Source organism: Galeopterus variegatus, unplaced genomic scaffold (assembly GCF_000696425.1).
Source record: "Galeopterus variegatus unplaced genomic scaffold, G_variegatus-3.0.2 Scaffold149, whole genome shotgun sequence".
Classification (NCBI taxonomy): Eukaryota; Metazoa; Chordata; class Mammalia; order Dermoptera; family Cynocephalidae; genus Galeopterus; species Galeopterus variegatus.
In genome coordinates, this window is record NW_007726260.1 from 645,002 (window position 1) to 664,174 (window position 19,173).

Here is a 19,173-nt window from a genome sequence, read left to right on the forward strand (position 1 = left end):
TATTTTATATTATTTTTAGTTAAATAACTTAGGGGGAATCACTAAAAAGGACTGGAAATACCTACTGCAAACAAGAAGGTTGTGAGATGACCTAATAATACCTTCAAGTGTGGACGCGGATGAGCAGCTGAGGCCAGAATGTCTTCACGGAGCCCCAACAATGTCATGGAAATAAGAAAAATGCAGCCAGAGAAATGTTTAGCCATAAAGATATTGCAGCCTGGAAAACCCAGCAATGGTGACGGGGGGGAAATTCTGGAATCTCTTTTACCCTAAGTCTGAAAAAATCGGAGATCCTCTCCATCACTGTAAGCAGATATGTCAACAAGAAATTGGCTCTCTCTATTTCTTTTATTGACTCCCTTCTCTTAGGGTATGAAGGTAGGAAAAACACAGACAATTTCAGGGGAAAAAGTGTTGTTTTTCTCTCCCTCTGCATTCTTACTTTTTCCTGAGATGTTAGGGAAAAGAAATCTTACATCTTTATGTTTCAGAAACTTTTTCCCAGTGGGCTTCGACATTTCTCCTCTCCTCCAGTCCCAGTATTTAAGAGGTGCATGTACTAGAAACACCGCTCAGGTGGAGTGGTTTGGTATAGCCTTGGTCAAGTGAGAGGATAAGGTTGAATCAAAACTGCTTCCACTCTCAACATGAAAAGTGATGTCTTCTTAGAGATTGCCCCTCTTACTTTGTAGGTTCTTGTAAAAAATTCTATATACATGTATGTTATCAAGAGAATTTGCCATACTTAAAAGCTGGGCTCTTCTGAACAGAAGAATGAATGACTCTGTGACAGGATTTTACAAGTACCTGTTCAAGACATGATTTCCCCCAGTAGCTTACTGGTAGCCGAGGGGTGTAATTACAACAGAACAATTCCTCTAGCTTTACATTTGGTCTCCTGTAAGAATGCAAGCACTTGGATTAAGTAAGCAATTAAGCATTTGCGTGAAGGAATCTTACCCATGTTTTCTGGGAGAAGGCTTTGGTGAAGAGAGGGCAGAGAACGTGTAAAGATGCAAGAGGAAAAGAAAAGGGGCCATCAGGAGAGGTCAAGAAGCAGAAAGGGAGGGCTGGAGGCTGAAGATGAACTGCACCTGGCACAAAGCAGACAGGTGGAGACCAGGTCCTCCTTGGGGAAAGAAGAGGGGACGGTGACCCTATCAGGAGTTGCACGAGCTGGAAAGTGGTGATCGGCTTGTGGGCCCAGGGCTTCCCGTGGACACTGTTACTGGGCTCCGACTCTTGCTTTACAGTTGGCCGAGGCTAATAAGGCACCTATTGGGCTCCTTTGACATGCGCACGTTGGCCTCTGTCTAGGTCCTGGTCACCGTGCTCTTACTCTCAATACCAGTTGTTGGAACTGCCCTAGGGAAGAAATGGGGAAGCCCACACTAGCCCCTGAAATCTTTATGCCCCTTGTCCCAGACCATTGGTGGCAATAAAGGGACAAAAAGGTTTTTTGACTGTGCTAAACTGAAGCCTCAATAACCAGCAGGCTGGCTGAGAATAGGGCTTTGGTCAAGGCCACCTCCAGCTCAAAGATCTGTCCACACTCCCATCATTACTGGAGCTGGCTGCTTCTAACAAGTTGCAGAGAACTCTAGTCCAGACATCCTGTTAATGAGTCCTGCTGCCGGAGAAAGAAATTGCTATTGTTGAAAGCCAAGGCATGGCATACTGTCATTCCCGTTCTGGATCAGAGCCTTTGCTTTCGGAATGTTAGTTAATGATATTAAAAGGGTTCAATTTTGCATTATTCAGAGAAGACAAAACAAGGTATTGTGTGTGCGTGTGTGTGCGTGTGCATTAACATCTCTAGTTCACTCAGACTTAGCAATCATGCTGCTCTCTTTCCTGAGTTATACACTCAAGCCCCATGTCCAAGAGGCAGCAGCCCTAGATTTCTGGTAGATGAAAGGAAGCCCACACAGCACATATATGGCCATAGATAGTATCCATTACTCTCAGAGTCAAAGTCACATTATTATGACCTTTTGTCTCAGCGCACGATAGAAACCAAAGCAGCTCTCTTGTTCAAAATGGTGTTTCAGACTAACAGCTCTCTTGGCTTCTCCTCTACCCACCATTCCTTGCTGGAGCCATGCGGGGCTAGTAGCTTTGCCTACACATATACACATCCCACTAGAAAACAATCTCGTTGCCTGGTGTCTTCCCTTCGGTCACGGTAGCCCTGAACTTCCTCTGAAGGAAGCTGGATACCTCCTTTTTAGTGCAGAAGATGTGCTCCTCTCTGGGCCAGTGCAGGGCCCTGGGTCCCACAGCCCCAAGGATCTGAGACTATCTCTTGGCATGTGGGTCTACCTGTGGCTGTTGGAATAGTTCAGTCTGCAGCACAAAACTGCGTACTGACCTTAAAGAATGTTTTTTACATGAATTTTTTAGTAGAAAACATAAATAAATAACAGCAAGGCACAACACAGTCACTCTTTGAAGAAACCGAGTGGAACTCATTAATCATGGAGAACAAGACTCTCTGCCTACTGAACCTGGGATAGAATTAACTCCCGTGCCATAGCCACCACAGCTCTCGTGAGCTGCCACTTAGAGTCAGGCCCATGTTCTCCACAAGCTGGCACGTTTAAAAAAAAGTACCAGAGAAACACTCCCTGGGTTTAAAATTTCCTTCAGCTAAAACTGCTCAAAGTCTTCTCTTGCAAGCACTGTGCCCACTTAGAGAAAGAGAGATTGTCATGGAGATTGTAGCTTATGTGAATGTGGCAGGGGATCTATATCCAGCATGTTTACTAGTTTCTGTTACCCTCCCCAATGGGGACAGGTTCATTTTAAAACGCTAAACCTCAGCCATTTGTAGTATCTATCGAAATGAAAACAGGCATGCCATCTTACCCAGAAATTCTATCCCAGAGAAACATGTGCCCAAAGAGGCAACTTCAAGGATGTTCATTACAGTATTGTTTATAATAGTAAAAACAACAACAACAAAAACCAAACAACAACAACAACAAAAAACTAGACACAACCTGAATGCCCACGGTAGGGGAGCAGTTAATAAACTATGGCGTATTGACACAATATGGAATATTATGTCACAGCTAAACAGAAGTGAGTAAATCTGTCATTGTTTACTGAATTATCTTCAAGGTGTTGTCAAATGAAAAGAAGCAACTTGTCAAATAAAGTGAGCAAACACTATGTACCACTTCCATAAAGTAAATCACTGAAACCAAACCACATAATTCCATGTGAACAGGTATGTTTCTGAAGGTAAAAAACAGGGCCTGGAAACATACTCATCATACCATCTCTTGTGATTACCTCTGAGAAGGAGAGTGGGACTGGTCAACAATGAAATGAACTTTTGCTTTTTCTCTATTATTACACTTTTGGAGAATGTAGTCATGTATAACTTCTGAGTTAAAAAAAAGAAAGAAACCAGCCAGTTACTATCCTAAAAGTTATTCAAACAACCTCCTGCAGGATCAATAACCTCTGGCAATGAGCTTCCAAGAAGAGGTGTTTTCCCACCCCCAAACAATCGTCCTCCAGTACCTCTCCTGCTCACCCTTCAAATGGTCTTTCCTAATTTTTGGTCCAATGCCTGTGGGACTTTACTTTTTTGGGCTCTCAGAGGTCAGTGACAGAAAAGCCCAAGAACAATTATTTTACCCAGAAAAGAGATGTTTCTGGGTCTCCTGCCTATTGGACTTGGAGCAAGGATGGTTTCTGCTGGTTGCCTCGAAGCACCTAGATTCTCCATTTTTCCACACCTCGCTAATGGGGTTTTGCCCTTTGGTGATTTTCCAAATCTTTGATCTCTTCAGTGCTTAGGTTTAGAGCCAAGCAGAACTCCTCCAAGGTTTCTGATTGTATCTGACTTCTATACATACTTCAGTGCACCTGATCTATGTCAGGCTTAATTAAATCCTATGCTATTGCTAGCTTCTGCGTTATTTATATAAGGAGATTCTTCTCCCTGCTGGTTGTTAGATCGTCAGCTGGTATTCCCCTCTCCCCTCCTTTTTCTCTGGTTGCATTTGTTTTGTGTTTTCTTTGGGCTGTCACTGAAGTGGATGAAAGGCAAATTACAGCTGTGAGAGCCCCAGTGATCTGCACAATTAAAGAGAAAAAACAAGCCTACACCTACAGATCCGCAGTTTGGCTCAGATGTGTAGCCCACAATGCAGACAAATCAAAACTTCAGAATGAAGCCTTTTTCATCACAGATGACAGAAAGGCCACAATGTTTGTGCAAAACAACTGCAGAGTCCATGAGGAGGGGTGAGGAAAACAAACACCATGTCACATCAGCTTGGCTGGGCTCCGATTATCTGGGCTAGGAGGGCAGTTGATGCAACAATGCAAATTTAAACCATCATAAAGGGGCAGGTAGGAGCAGAAACAGACCCTACAGACATCTGGTATTTATGAGCCATGGAAACACAATTTCTTAACGTCTATGCTGGGGCTTAGTCTGAAATACCACACTGAGGAATGTTTAATGGTAACGGTGCTATGTGCAATGTCTGAGAATAGAGTCCTAACAGTCTTTGACCTTTGGCTGGAGAGAGAATACCCCTAAAATAAGTCTTGGGACTAGAACCAAGGTGGGAAAATTTCCAAACATGGCTCCCAAACCAGTAATGCTAACGAAGCATAAGTGATGGCTAATTTAATTCAGTCTGGCAAATTTGGTCCCAGATCAGCCCAGGAAAATATTGACTGAGCCTGGATCTTTGCTTGGAATAAACACTTTGAGATGCTTTCATTTCTTCCTTTACTAAAGGAAACAAATAACTTTAAGGAAACACAATGTTATTTTGTCTAAATGTTATTTAGACAAAATGGGTAACTGTGCTTGTGACTGGAGTAACAAACAATTCTCTAATCATAGACGTTCTACTCTATTCTGCAGAGGACAGATAGTGACATCTGTACTGAACCATCTGTACTAACAGCTTCCTGTAAGATCTGAAAACCAGAAGACTGTCTCCTTTTACTGGCACTTGGACAGGTTTTACAGCTGTAAAATGTACTCCTTCCTAGATCTAGGTTTGGAGAGGAAGAAGAGCAGAACCCTCACAGAAATAGGGTCTTCCAGACATGCTCCTTTTCTCAGGACCTTTAAGGATGGTTCTTAGACCCTGGAGGACAGCTCCCAGGTTGACAGAAGTCTCCTGATACATACCATGCATGGGAAATAGTGGAAAATTCTTCCATGACCTCTTCTTGACTGCTACCTAGAAACCTTGAACTGTTGGGAGATTGTCTTGCTCAGATTTTTTTCCCCCTAATCCCATTTGATAGAAATATTTTACATAGCTAGATCATTAACTACTTAAAGAGGAGGTCCAGTGAAAAATACTTATCCAACAAGATCTGGCTTTTTGAGCAAGTTTCTCCAAGCCCCACTCCTCCAAGTTTTTATAGCATATTCCTCGTATAAAATGTTCTACTCTAATAGTTCCAAGTTTACAGTAATCATGATTATCTTCATTACCTGCTCAGAAATGAAGTCTAGAATACCTTTGAGCCCTGAACATGCTGCAAGTTCTTGTTTTGTCTGGGAAAATGCTCAAAAAATAGAGATCAACATCCCCATGGAAGTAATAATTTGGTAGGTGAGAGGTAAGCCGTCGCTGCTGCTTCTCCAAAGGAAGTGATCTGTCTCCGTAGAACTGAGTCCCTGATTCAGCTAAGCTGGTCCCAATCCCCCTGGGGCCCTTTGAAAATCGAGTTCAATCTCCAGGGATTTGCCATCAAGAGAAATTTTGTGGAATCACATTTAGCAATTTAGCACTTAGCAACTTTTGCAAAATCCCACACCAATCATAAAAGTTGGCTCAGCTGCACAAATTGGATAAAACTCCTAACAAGCAGTAATAAAAATAAAAAGAAGGAAAAGCTGGCATTCAGCCTCAAGGAGAAACCCACCTACCTCCCACAGAAATGCCCTGTAGCTCAGAAGGCAGTGTGTAAACTTTGGAAATAATTTGTTTAAAGCCTACATTTCAACTTTGTTCTCACAGGCAAAGGGAGGAAAAAAAAAAAAAAAACCCAGATGTTTGTATAAAAATATCATCATTTTATTACATTCCACACAATACATTTTCAAATAGTTTCCAACGTCCACAAGTTATTTTGACACACAGGCAACTGGGCAATGCAAAGGATGTCACAGTAACAGGGGAAGCGGTAAGAACAGGAAGTAAAAATCTTTAGGTTTTCTTGTTCTGTTGTTCTTTGGTAATTTTTGATGATTTAGGTGTTTGTTTGCCTGCTAGTTTCATTTTAAAGACAGGGCCTTTTCAAAGATGGGGTATCAACCTCAGAAATATTACTGGATTTCCTATTCAGTTCTGGCTTTAATCCCAAAAATGTGGGATGAGGAAAAAGACAATTTTACTTTATTTTCAGCATCCTGTTTTGTCAATGGCAATGCTATACTTTTTTTTTTTTCCTTTCCCAGCAATTAGGTAATGGCAATTGCTAGCATAATATCAAGGGAGGGATTTGCACCCCAGAGACAAGGGCTTCCCTCCTGGAGGTGTTGACATAAAACCTCTCCTAAGGCAAAAGCTTTACCAGCCCAAGCTAGGCCTTCAACTCATTCACTCATTCAATCATTCATTCATATTTTAATAGTTGCTATCACCTCTTTGTCTTCTGAGAAGCAACTCTAAACACATGCATGCATGCATTCACCTGTCCAGTCTATTTTTCTTAGAAGAGAGTGACCCTTCTCTCCCTCCATGAAATACAGAATTTTGCTTTTTTAGAGCTACAAGGCATGGCATTTTACAGAAAAGCTGCCCTTTTAGCATGGTACCTGGGTAATACTATGAAAGTTGCTGAGGCGGAGAGAGCAGAGGGGAGAGAGCAGAGACGAGGGAGAGAGAAAGAGAGCTAGAGAGAAAGAAAGAGGGAGAAAGAGAGTGTGACATCCCCAGCTGAAGTGTATCGTGGGATTCACAAAGATCTGAGCAGTCTCATATTCTCAACTATGGCATGTACATAGGATTATGCCCCATGGGGCATCAGATGAAGATCCAGCAAGTTCGCAAAGTTGTCATCTTCTTTTAAAGAAGGGGAATCCTCTTTAAAGGAGGCGTCACATTGCATTCCCCTTCTTAAAGAAGGGGAATCCTCAAAGGTATATGGTAACTCAGCCTGTTGCTACACTGGCTAGATTTTCCAGGTGTAATTTCCTGATGCCATGCCTCCATGGGACACCTACAGGAATGTCAATCAATTTGAAGGAAGCCTGGCTCCCAACGCATGATTGGTTGTGGTCCCCCTGAGATAAAAAGCCCTCAGTGACTGGCAAGTTAGCTGTCACATGGTATCCTGGACGGCTGCCCACCCTTCCCTTCCCTTCCCTGCTCCTTTCTCCATCTTCAGCTGGGGTAGGATACTTCTTGAAATCTCAAGGTAGGGCATTCTCTACCCTTTCATCTTTTCTTTCCTTGGCAGGGCGGCTGTGGTTGAGACACAGTGGCTCTTTGAAATAGTAAGAGTGGGAGAGCACCGTTCATTTAGGAGGATGAATAGAGCCAGATGGAAAGTTGAGTGTATGTGCTGGAGGGACCTATCTGGATATTCTGAGAGGATGCTAAAAGTCTCTCCCCAAACAGCTGGAAAAAAGGTACCTGGAGGCTTTCCGCCCAGGCAACTGTCTTTGGAGAGAATTTCATACTTCCCCAGTGGATTCCTAGCAGGAAGGTAAAAAATAAATGCCCGCAAGGCTGATACCTAATACACTGAGAATCTTAAAATATGCATTTTCTATCAATGACATTGATTCACTATTTAATCCATCCTTTGTACAGTATCACTAGGCAATTTCTCTATAACATGCCCCTCCCTGCGTTGCTTAGAGAGGACAAATGGGCAGCCATGAACATACCTTCAGTATACCATCTTTCTGACAATGCAGAAACACCACATGGAATGACAATGCAGAAATGCATTGTCAGAGAGAAGGTATAAGGAAGGTATATTCGGGCCACCCTACGAGGGTGTATTTGCCTGATGCCACGAATGCTTTAGTGGGTAGCATGATGGTACATTAAAAAAATGGTGATTTTCTATTCTCTCGTAATATTTAAATAAGTCAGGAGGACAGCCTATATTTTAGCGGCTATAGATTCAGGCACACATTAACACCATGAAAGGAAAGCAAATGGTCCCCTTCCCCCCATATTTTACAAATGCTATTACAGTGACCAACATAATACCAAAGAATATGGTTTTTAACCTTCTTCCTCATCCCATCCCAAGTTGGGCCCAATGGCCCCCCGGTGAGGAGACAACATTTCAGTCCTTCCTTTCCTCCCTTCTCACGCTCACCTCCACCTGTTCTCCACTTAACAGACTACTGATTTTCCTGCATCAGTCCCAGATTTGTTGTTCTCTATGACTTATTCCAAGATTGAACTTAACCGATAAAAGCTAAACATTCATCATGAACTTCTCTTTTATAAGGCAACATGAGACAGATTTGCTTCAGGGCTGGAAGTAGAGATGGTTCTGTGCACACCCGGTGGCGATTATCTCCTGACTTCAAAGATGCCAGGAGACATGACAAGGGGATCGTGTCTATAAGACTGCTGAGGGAACCTTCCTCTTGGGTCAGATGGGTTGGGGACGGGGATGGGAGGGGCCACATTGCATTCCATGTGGCCTCTATTTTTTTAGGTACCCGGAGATGACAATGACAGCCAACAGAAACCCAGCCAGAGCTAGATAAGGCAACAAAAAGCTTCAATCTCTTCTCCAAGTAAACAAAATTTGTACAGTATATTATTTTCTTGTAAAATGTACCCCAGGAGAAGTAACACATGAGTCAAAGGGGCCCTCTCTGAACACACCCACCACACACTCCCCCCACCCCCAAATGAGCCAGTCTCTCTCTCACACACCCACACACACAGAGCTATTCACACACGCAGATGTACACTATGCACACACACACAGATCCAGGTTTCCCCTCACGTCTGCTGGCAGACTGCCCACCGAGAGGAGCTTTGGGATAAGGCAAGGGGGAGAAAGAAACAAGAGAACCAGTCTCTGGAACAAAACCAGCTGAGCCTTGAGTTGTGAAGTGCTTAGGGGTGGATCTCTTCTTATATTCCAAGATGCAGCATTAGAGTTGGGTTTTGTTGGTTTGGAATCAACAACAACGACAACAAAAGGAAAAAAGAAAAAAACAAAATGAACTCAAGAAGCATGGTTGGGAAGGATCAGAGCGCTCAGGGTTGGGGACCCGGGAGAGAGATGTCTGGGAGTTCACACAGAGACTTAGGCGAGGAGGAAAAAGTGCAAAATCGAGGCAACGTGTTTGCAGTCTTTCTTGTTTGTTTTGGGTGCTGTCCTTGCTTCGGCCCTCAGCAGTGCGAGCCGCGGTCTTGCTCTAGCTTAATGGTTAGGGTGGACTCCACTGCCTGAGGGGCCCCGTTGGTGTAGTGGGAGGTTTTGTAGGTGATGGAGTGATCGGTCTTCTTGGCCGCATAGCGGAAGCGGTGGTAGTGGAGCACCAGCGCCAGCGCGACGGACACCAGCACCAGCACGGCGCCCCCGGCGGCCAGAACGTAATACCAGTAGGCTGGGATGGGCTGCACGGGCACCGTGTCCACTGTGGGCTCGGCCCTTGGCAGGAGGGTGCCCCCTGCTGGAGAGACACAGAAGAGCGTTGCTAGACCGAGAGCATGCAGACTCATCCGAAATTAATTTTAAAAAGAGAGAAAGAAACACACACACATGCTTTGGGGCGCACGGGGAAGGGGATGGAGCACTAAGGTGGTACTCAGTCCTTAGTAGTGCCAAGCACTTTTAAATGGTTGATATTAATTCCTACTCATCACCTTGACAGGTAGGTACTGTCACACCCATTTCACAGATAAGGAAACAGAGGCTCAGAGAGGGTAAATCAGTTCGTGGTTATAAAGCTAGTAAGTAGTAAGTATGGGATTCGACCAAGAGCTCTTTTCTTTCTGTTTAACCACAATTACTCCATAATATATAGAAGCATTATAATTCTCTCTCTCTCTCTCTCTCTCTCTCTCTCACACACACACACACACACACACACATGAATACACACAAGTAAATGATGCTGAAATGACTCCTGGGATTCAATAAAGCAGATTCTCCAAATGCATGGAAATGCCATATTTGGTCTGGCTGGCCAGTATTTTCAAACAATATATTAATTAGGCTGGCTAGACTTGAAGGTAAATTCCACTTTGGCTTGCCAAGGCTTCTGTGCCTACTGAAATCAGCCTGGTCTTGTCCAAACAGGCCAATTACCAGTGTCAAGCAACGACTAATGCATCTTCATTTTTTTTAATTGGATGGAGAATTTTCAAAGCAGATTGGGAGGGAAACTGCAACAAAAATATGGGCCCAAAATGATGGCGGGTAAATGAGAGCGAGAGTGAGTAAGTGAAAGTGAAGGGAGGGAGATCATTCTGAATCATGGAGAAAGAGCAGGGAAGAGAGGCTTGCAGAGGATTTAGAAGGCAACCATGCACATGGGCCGGCTGCTGGTTGCCATGGAGATGATGTAGTAGATTTAAGACCAAGGTAACTCTGGGGAAAGACTGGCTAGAGTCCCACTTGATGCAAAACAGTGCTACAACTTGATTCTCCCAAAGATTTACATCAGATAAGAATCTGGCCCAGAAAGGGACTAGGAGCTTTTGAGCTTGCCAAAACCAGACATGATCTTTACTTCCGAAAAATGATGTAGGCTTAACCTATGAAAAATGCCTCTCTATCTGCTTGCAGCAAGTGGTGGCAGCCAGAAAGACTTCTCTATCCTGGGGTATGGTACCCTGGGAGGGGAGGCACGGTTGGGAGGCGCTGCTGCCTTCTTCCTGCACCGTCAGCCCTGCTCTGCCGGCGTGCCTCTGCACAGGATGCAGACAGTGCTCACTTATACGAGTATTTTCATGCCTACCGCACGAGACTCGGAGTTCCCCAAGCAGTGCAGCTCTCTCTCATCTCGGTTTCTACCTAAGGGTATGCACCAATCAATGCTTGATGAATGGTACACTGAACTGAAACTAACACTCCTACTTCTGAGTTAGTGTCCTCCGATTCCTGCAGCCTGGACACCAGAATTCCTCTTTTTAATTTGGGGAATAGCTGAGAGGTGGCTCAGACCTTCTAATGCCTTCTCAGAAGTGATAGAAAAATAAGAGCATTTTTCTTGGAAAATCTTTCAAAGCCTGTCCAACTTCCTAGCTCTTGATCACTGTTTCCTCCAGTTTTAGGGATTCATTCTGCTAAGGTGCAGGTTCATTGGTACCTCTTGAGCGACCAGAAGTCCTACTATATTGAAAGAGCTTTGACGAGGATGTTCTGCTCAGCACACACCTCGATGGCCACAGCCACATCCCCCAGGGTGGAAAATACTCCAGAATCCCCGAAATGTTCCTTTCTGCTCCTACATCTTCTCCCACATTATCACCTACTCTCTTTTTCTTTGTTCCCAAAATTTCTCTATCTTTGAATAATTTCATTATCGTAGCCGAGAAAGGGCCCTCTGTCTTTCTTTCTCTCTCTTTTACTTGTGGCCATATTGGAAATTAGGCACAGAGACAGAAAGCAAGGTGCTGAAAATGGCTCCTTGAAATGGCCAGCTTGCAAGTCACAGTGAACTGGTGTCAACTCATTATTCAGGTCACCAAGAGTATCTGCTGCCTGGCAACCACCCTTCCGTTGGATTTTCATGTGTGCTCACAAAAATGCATGGAGACAACAAAGTGTGCAGAGATGGGCCTGAAGTTCCTCAAAGCCATCCCTTCTCTCCCCAAAGGGTGTCCTCAGGTTTGCCTCTGATTTAGATTTGGCTCCACAGTGAAGGCGATCCTCTAAAGAGGCTGCAGCTTACTGGTCAGAGAAAAGCAAGGCAATAAATCCACAGGGATCAACTCCCCATCCGAAGCTCGTGACCAGACCACAAAGGCAGGAGCATGCACTTTTTGCAAGCAGAACATGATCACAACTACCCACATTCCCTCTATCCTCACATAGTCTCAGTTCAAAGGTTTGCTTTCCTTCCACTAAAATGCTGGTTTCCAACATTCAAGACACCACCCAGGGCTCAAAGTGCTGGGTTGGGGAAGGATGAAGACTTAATGCTACTCTTAAAGTGTTTGTTATGATATAGGCAAAATTGGAGAACAGTGGGGAGAGCCCAGGGGACCTGCTGGAGGAAGGTGAAATCACAATATGTGGATGACATATTCAGAATCAGAGATACAAACTCATTGCCTCAGAATTCTGCTCTACTTTGGAAGACAGACTACACTTTAGGTTTCAGATCCTCTGCCCCTTTCTTACCAATGCTTCCCTCCCCTGAAATTAGAAACATGTAGAAAACTTTAGTGGCAAATGCCATTTGGGGGGACATTAAATTGGCTCCTTAAACATTTTCCCTGGACATTTGTTTGAAGAAATGAGAAAACATACTGTGTGAATTCATGCTTTTAATGTTAAGGGGTTAGAAAAGAGAGGACACAACTAACAACCCTTTCTTCATCCTCCACGAGCAATTTTTGGGTCACTTGCAGAAGGGGACCAGAAGTTTCTCAGAACGTTCTCAGGCTAAGGAGACTCAATTCCCAAAGGCAGATGGACTGTGCTGGTTTGGAATCTGGCTGTATGCTAATGAGGCTGTGGTGTGCCAGTTAGAGAAAAGGAAGGGGATAAGTCAATAGGGGTTAAATCCCCACCCAAAGCACTTTCCCAGACAACAGTGGCAATCCGATGAATGTTAGATGGATGAATGAATGGATGGACGGATAAATAGACGGATGGATAAAGGGACAGATGGATGGACAGATGGATGAAGGAATGTATCTTAGACCAACGTCCACACTCCTTGGAAAATGTTGTTGACCCACTGATACTCCACAGAAAAGTTACTTTCATAAAGTACTAGTGATACTGCTAGCTCATACAGTGCCTCTATATGAAATTGGAAAAAGATGCCCCCTCTGGGAATGCCAGCTGCACCAGCTGCCCAGGTTGGTGAGGAGCTTGATTTTAGCCCCACTTGCTACCTCTGCAATATGGGTGGCCAGGCCATTGCATAACAACAAAGGAGCCTGGGCTGGGTCCACCAACATGGAAGAAGGAGCGTAGGTGAGACTTTAGCCTTGCCCAGGGCTGGTGATGTGCCGACCTGAACTTTCCTTTCTGTTGCTCTAACCTCCACTCCTTACTTTCACATCTCTTTTTTTTTTCCAATTGGAAAATGCTTTCAATTCCTGAACTATTTTTCATTAATGTCTACCCCCAATTCTCCACAAAGTCTTCTCATTGTGTGAGATAATGAGAAACAGATATTTAAATAGTCAGTGACTCCAAGTATATTTGCAAGGTTGAGCAGGCTCCCATCTGTAAAAGTTCTGAGCCCCTATAGAGAAAAGCAATGTGAACACAAAGAATTTGAATTTTGAGAAAGAATAAATTGTGAGAAGTCACACATGAGAGAAAACAAGAAAAAATTATACATTAGATAGTGTTCCTTCCATTCCTATTTGCAAATAGGGTTAGTGCATTAATAAGCACCTGGGAAATGTGGCTCTAACAGTAGCTACAATAAGTGGACATTTCCAGAGTGTTAACCATTGGTCTGGGAGCTTCACATGAATCATCTTATTCTTCATGATCCTCAGGTGGGAGACCAGAGGACTTGAGAGGATAAGTGATTTTCTTCTGGTTTTACTTGGGTGAAAATTGGGGAGGAGGACAGAGGAGGTAGTGAAACCCAAGAGATGGGCCAGAGCCCACAGAGGAACTGCATACTACTAGTAAGTGTCAGAGTCAAGACTGGAACCAGCTGTACTGAATCCTCAGCCTGTGTTCTAACCCAGGGGTCACCTAACTATGGCCTTTGGGCCAAATCTGGCCCACTGCCTGTTTTTATAAATAAAGTTTTATAGGAACACAGCCACCCTTTGTTTACATATTGCTATGGCTGCTTTTGTCCGACAGTAGCAGAGTTGAGTACTTGCAACAGAGACTGTATGTCCTGGAAAGTCTAAAATATTACTTGTTCTTTTATAGAACAAGTTTGTAGACCCCTTGCTCTAACAAGTACGGATGGAACCGGAAGCAGCCCTCCCCTTTCTGCCTCCTATTTGTCTGAACCTGTCTGAGGATTGGTGTGTCTCGGCCAACTCAGGTTCTCCTGGAATCACCGAAAAGAGAAAGCATCTCCTACAGCTATGTTTATGAAATGTCATCTGGATCTGGAGGAGTCACCCAGGTTTCCAAAAGAAATGTTTTGAAAGACACCAATAGTGAGTCTTCTGTCTCATTAAAAAGGCAGGGGCCCGGGGGGAGGAGGAGGAAAGGTTCATTGCACATAAGAGCTGTTTTAGGCCTGGCCTGTCTGGAGTCCTTTCTGTACAGGTAGAAAATGAAGTGCTAGTGAAGAGACATTTCAGATAAAAGGTTTATTTAACTTGTGAGATTAAACAAACAAAAAAAAGGGTTGGCTCCTCTAGAAAAGTTCACAGAAGATAGTAGAAGAATTCAGTCACACCCTCTGATTTGTTTGGGAGAAGGATGTAAAAGCACAGAGCATCCCTGAGGAATGGCGCCTTCCATTTGCCCTACAAGCAGCGTGTGGAAGGTTTTCAGTGTGTGGAAGGTTTTCAGTGCGTGGAAGGTTTTCAGTGCGTGGAAGGTTTTCAGTGCGTGGAAGGTTTTCAGCGCGTGGAAGGTTTTCAGTGTGTGGAAGGTTTTCAGTGTGTGGAAGGTTTTCAGTGTGTGGAAGGTTTTCAGTGCGTGGAAGGTTTTCAGTGTGTGGAAGGTTTTCAGTGCGTGGAAGGTTTTCAGTGCGTGGAAGGTTTTCAGTGCGCAAGCAGAAACTGTGCAGATCCCACCGCCCCCCACCCCCCTGTCTATCTAAAATGCCTCTAAATTCAGATCCCAGCCTGGCGGAAGTCGCGGACACTTCTCACCTCTTTGGTGGCATTTAAACTACTTTCTTTAAACTAAGGCTTGTCCTTTGTGTTGTCAGAGAGAGAAGTCAGTGAAAAACATTTTCTTCTTCTCTTAAATAAACTGGCCTCGGCAGCTGTTTAGACTCGTGGTAAACTTTCGAGGAGGGGATGTGGCAGGCCTTGGTGACAGGAGGCAGCGAGCACAAGCGAACCTCACAAAGAGCGCCTCAGTGTCCCCCGGGCGAGGACGGCAGCCAAGCAGTTCCTGGTTCACACGTCTGATCTCCATCCTTCCTCGCTCAGCAACACCTAGCCTCAATCTGGCAGCTGCAGACGTAAGGGGGGTGGCAGGGGGACTCACACACCACAGCTGCCTATCTGGAACCCTGGCAGGGTTTAGGAATACTTGTCTGCCTCTCATCGGAGGATGAGGTGCGAGAACGCCATTTAACCCTCTCTGCTTCTCAGGAGGGCTTCTAGTAGAAAGAGGTGTGGGAGGGAATCCAAGGAGAGAGTCTGAGCCAAGCCCAGGTCCTGTGCCCTGGGATGGGGGACATTACACTGGTGGGCAAGGCCACTGGGAGGCAGGTCACAGTGGGTGAGGGTGGGGATGGAGAAGGAGAGACGGGGGGTGCGAAAGGGCAGAGATTGGCCAGTTGGCACCCAATACACAGAACTTAAAACCCGGGGCAAAGAGTCAAATGCCAGCCAGCTCTCACACTACCCCAAAATGGTTTCTCTTAAGACGGCTCCCTCTATGCCCACGAGACAGCCTTTGATGCTCACTTTCTCCTGGTTTCAACTGCATGAAAATTGTGGAGAGCTGCAAAAGGCACCCAGTGGAACCCAAAAGATGGGACCAATGGCCCTTAGAAATGATCTTAGACATAAAACCCGTTAACAGGAGATGCTGATGTTCCTTTCAGCATCCGTGAGTAGAAGACGGTCTGAATCCTTCACTCTAATGACCACCTTCCACAAGCGGACCCTGGCCTGACACGCCCAGAGGTCTCTAGCAGGCTGGGTACCAGGCCCGGCCTCTCTGCTCCTGCTCTGTTCAAAGCTCACAGCCTCTAACACCAACAAAAACTCTTGCTTCTACCGTGAGCTGCTAAAAATAACCATCTGGTCAACAACTACAGAACTCTGATTATGGACTTCATATATTTTCACTGGCTTATTATTCTTTTTTCTTTTTATTGAAAAAAAGAAAGTATTGGGTAAAAGGAAATAATCCATCACCTGAATGAAACCACTTTTTGGTTCTCCCCCCCCCCACACACAGTTTTTCATTTGTTGAAGCTCAAATCCTAGAAAAAGACACATGACGACACCATGTTTATAGCCACTGCCTTAAGAAAAGAAAAAAATGCACACACCCAGGCTACATTGTTTAAAATGTGACTCATAACAACAACAAAAAAGGTCTTTTCAAAGATCACATGCCAAGCGCAGCTTATTCATTCCCTCTCCTTCTCCCTTCTCAGCACAGTGCTCTTTTCTCCTCGGCTTCTCTTCTTCACTGACTCACACCCTGGGACACAATCTAAGTATATATACTAAGCAGAAAACACAAGGCGATTTGGATAAAAAGAAAATGTTGCATGGCAAGAAATCAGTAAGAGGCAGAAAATGAAAGACACTTCAAAACACAAAAGATTAAGAATACCTAATAAGCCCAGGTCCAATGGCCACTTTTATTGCATTTCCCTAAAAATTTACCTAGTACACATGGATCTCTCCTAAAGCATGAGGTTACTTCTGTCACATGGTTAATTTATAATGGAATAGAAAAACAACCCCAATTAAAAAAACATACTAACAATGTAAATGCCTATTGTCAATGTTTCATCACCAACTTTTCCCGTCTTGCCTGCCCAAACCTGATTTCTCTTCTTTCAGTAAGTGAAAGGCTAATTTTATGCCCTGACCAAGAGAGGGCTCCTGCTGTCCTGACCAGGAGAGGAACAGAATTTGAGTCAACACATGGTGCTCTTTCCTCTCCCACATGGGAAAGTTTGCTTGAATCAATACACAGAGTTGCACGCTGAGGTCCAATGAGCCCCAGCCCGAAAGAAGAGACCCCCTGGCCCTATTCGTCTGGCTACCAACTGGGGCTCCCGGTGAAATGACCCAATGTGATTGAAACTGCCCATTCCCAGTTCTGATTCTGCCCTTGACTCCGTGTTCCTGGGCCAAGTCTCTGCTCCCCAGGACTGGGTTTCCTCTCTCCGAAGATGCTTGCCATCTTCCACGACAACAGCCATGGCCCAGTCTGTGCAACTCATTCACTGCCTTTGCTTAATCCCCAAAGCAGCCCATCAGGAGCACACTGGAAATTCTTACCTACAAGTCACTAAGCCCTGTGTTTATTTTGGCTAAACGAATGCTGCTGCTTTGATGAGATTTTATTTATATATTTTTTACAAGAGAACACGACCGGACTGTGAAGCCTCCTGGTATGCACCGCCTCGAGGGGAGCACACGTGCCCTGGTTTGTTTATTCTCTTCCAGCAGCGAAGCACTTAGCCACTGTACTTGTCAGTCACGACCCAACACAGTGCGCACACAGAACGGTGTCTGCAGCAGCTGCTGGTGCGACTTTCGCCAGCCTTTCTGGGAGCTTTGAGTCTCAACAGCCCAAAGAGAATCAGGTGAAACAACATCCTCAGGTCTCTCTTCACCAGCACAAGCATTACCTGGGATCCTGAAGGTTAGGACTTGAATTCAGCTGTAATCCAAGTCATTCAGTTTGGATCTCAGCTTTCCTTCCAATACTCTGGATTTGCATTAACATAAATCTCACACCCAGGGAACATCAGTATGCATACATGAATACTCTTATACTTCGAAGTGTGGAATGGGGAGTGGGCATGGGGTTCAGGCAGGCAAGCAGGGGTAAAGAAAGAAAATATATTCTCTGTAGATCTGTCCTTCTCCCCTACTCTGCTTTTTCTCTTATTGATTGTCTTAGAGCTGTGGGTGATGAATGGCAAATTAGACCAGATGATTTGGAGTCAGGGAGCACATCAAGGTGGCAAACCAGGAATTCATCTCTTTCTAGCCAAGAGCTGGATAGATTAACGAGGGTGACGATAACGCACGCCTAGATGACAGATATGAAAACGGCCGCCCTTATCTCAGAAATGCTGCCACCTGCAGGGGTCAGCCCAGCCAGCACCACCACGGCATGGCAGCCCTCACAATGGTTTGAATCAACTAGGTCACCAAAGACCCGTCATTAGGTGAGGGTGAACGTGCTTTTACACTTGGGCCAACTGCAGTGAAACACTTAGAGTGGCTCCTAGATGTTTAGCATTAGATACCTGGGTGGAAACTTCAACAGCATCAACTAATTGGCATGCAAACCGGGCAAAACGTAAAACCCGCTGCCTCACAGCATCGCCCAAGGTTGGAGGCCTCTTCCCCCCCTCCCTTGGATGAGGCAAGCATCCCAAATTCTTTTCTCTTTGCTCTGCTCTCTATTTACTTCATTAGAGAGAAAATGTCTGTTTCTGTTTTTCAGTCCTGCACTTAAGGTGCACTAATGCCAGTTATTGAATGCGCCTCCTTATTCCCTGTACCAGATACCAGCTCCTGAATCCAGCAACTCTTTCTCCTTCTGATGTGCACTCCTTATGTCCTTTCCCTAACTTTCTTCCCTCATAAGCCTGTCTGCCACTATGCCTCACGGGGGGTTAATTGAGACCGCTGCCATGGTACCCTGGCACTGGAAAGAAACCATCTTCAGGCTAAAATAAACCACTGCCACCTCATTTCTCTTTTAGTTTACTACTGATTTTTTTTCTTTTTTAGTTGTTCAGTCTTCCCACAGCCTCTCTGTTCTCACCACTCTTGCATTTTCAGCCTCATTGCTCCCCATTGGACGATGCAAGGCTGAAAGGTTTATCTGCAACCTATTTGTCTCTATTATAGGTTTCTAAACTTTAATTAAACAAGAGACAGGGAGGATCTCAATCCCTCTTTCCCCACCTCTCCAGGTGTTGCTGGTGCCATCTAGTGGTGGGAAAGTGTGGCATCTATTTTCTCCTGTGACATTTGTCAAATTTGGAGATTTATTCCCCCCACCAAGTTCACATCACATGGGGTAAGGAAAAGGCATGCAAAAAAAAATTTTTTTTTTTACCTTTAAAATGCTCACCTGCAAAAGCTGAGATGGGTTCTGGAAAATAAAAAAAGCCAGAAAATGTGAGTTAGATACAGGGAC

The 19,173-nt window shown here is 44.7% G+C and overlaps 1 protein-coding gene across 1 annotated transcript in view; it reads right to left on the minus strand.

Moving 5' to 3' along the window:
* Positions 1–19,173, minus strand: part of NRP2 (neuropilin 2) — a 118,775-nt gene that overhangs the window by 10,246 nt on the left and 89,356 nt on the right. The gene's annotated exons all lie outside the window — the stretch shown is intronic.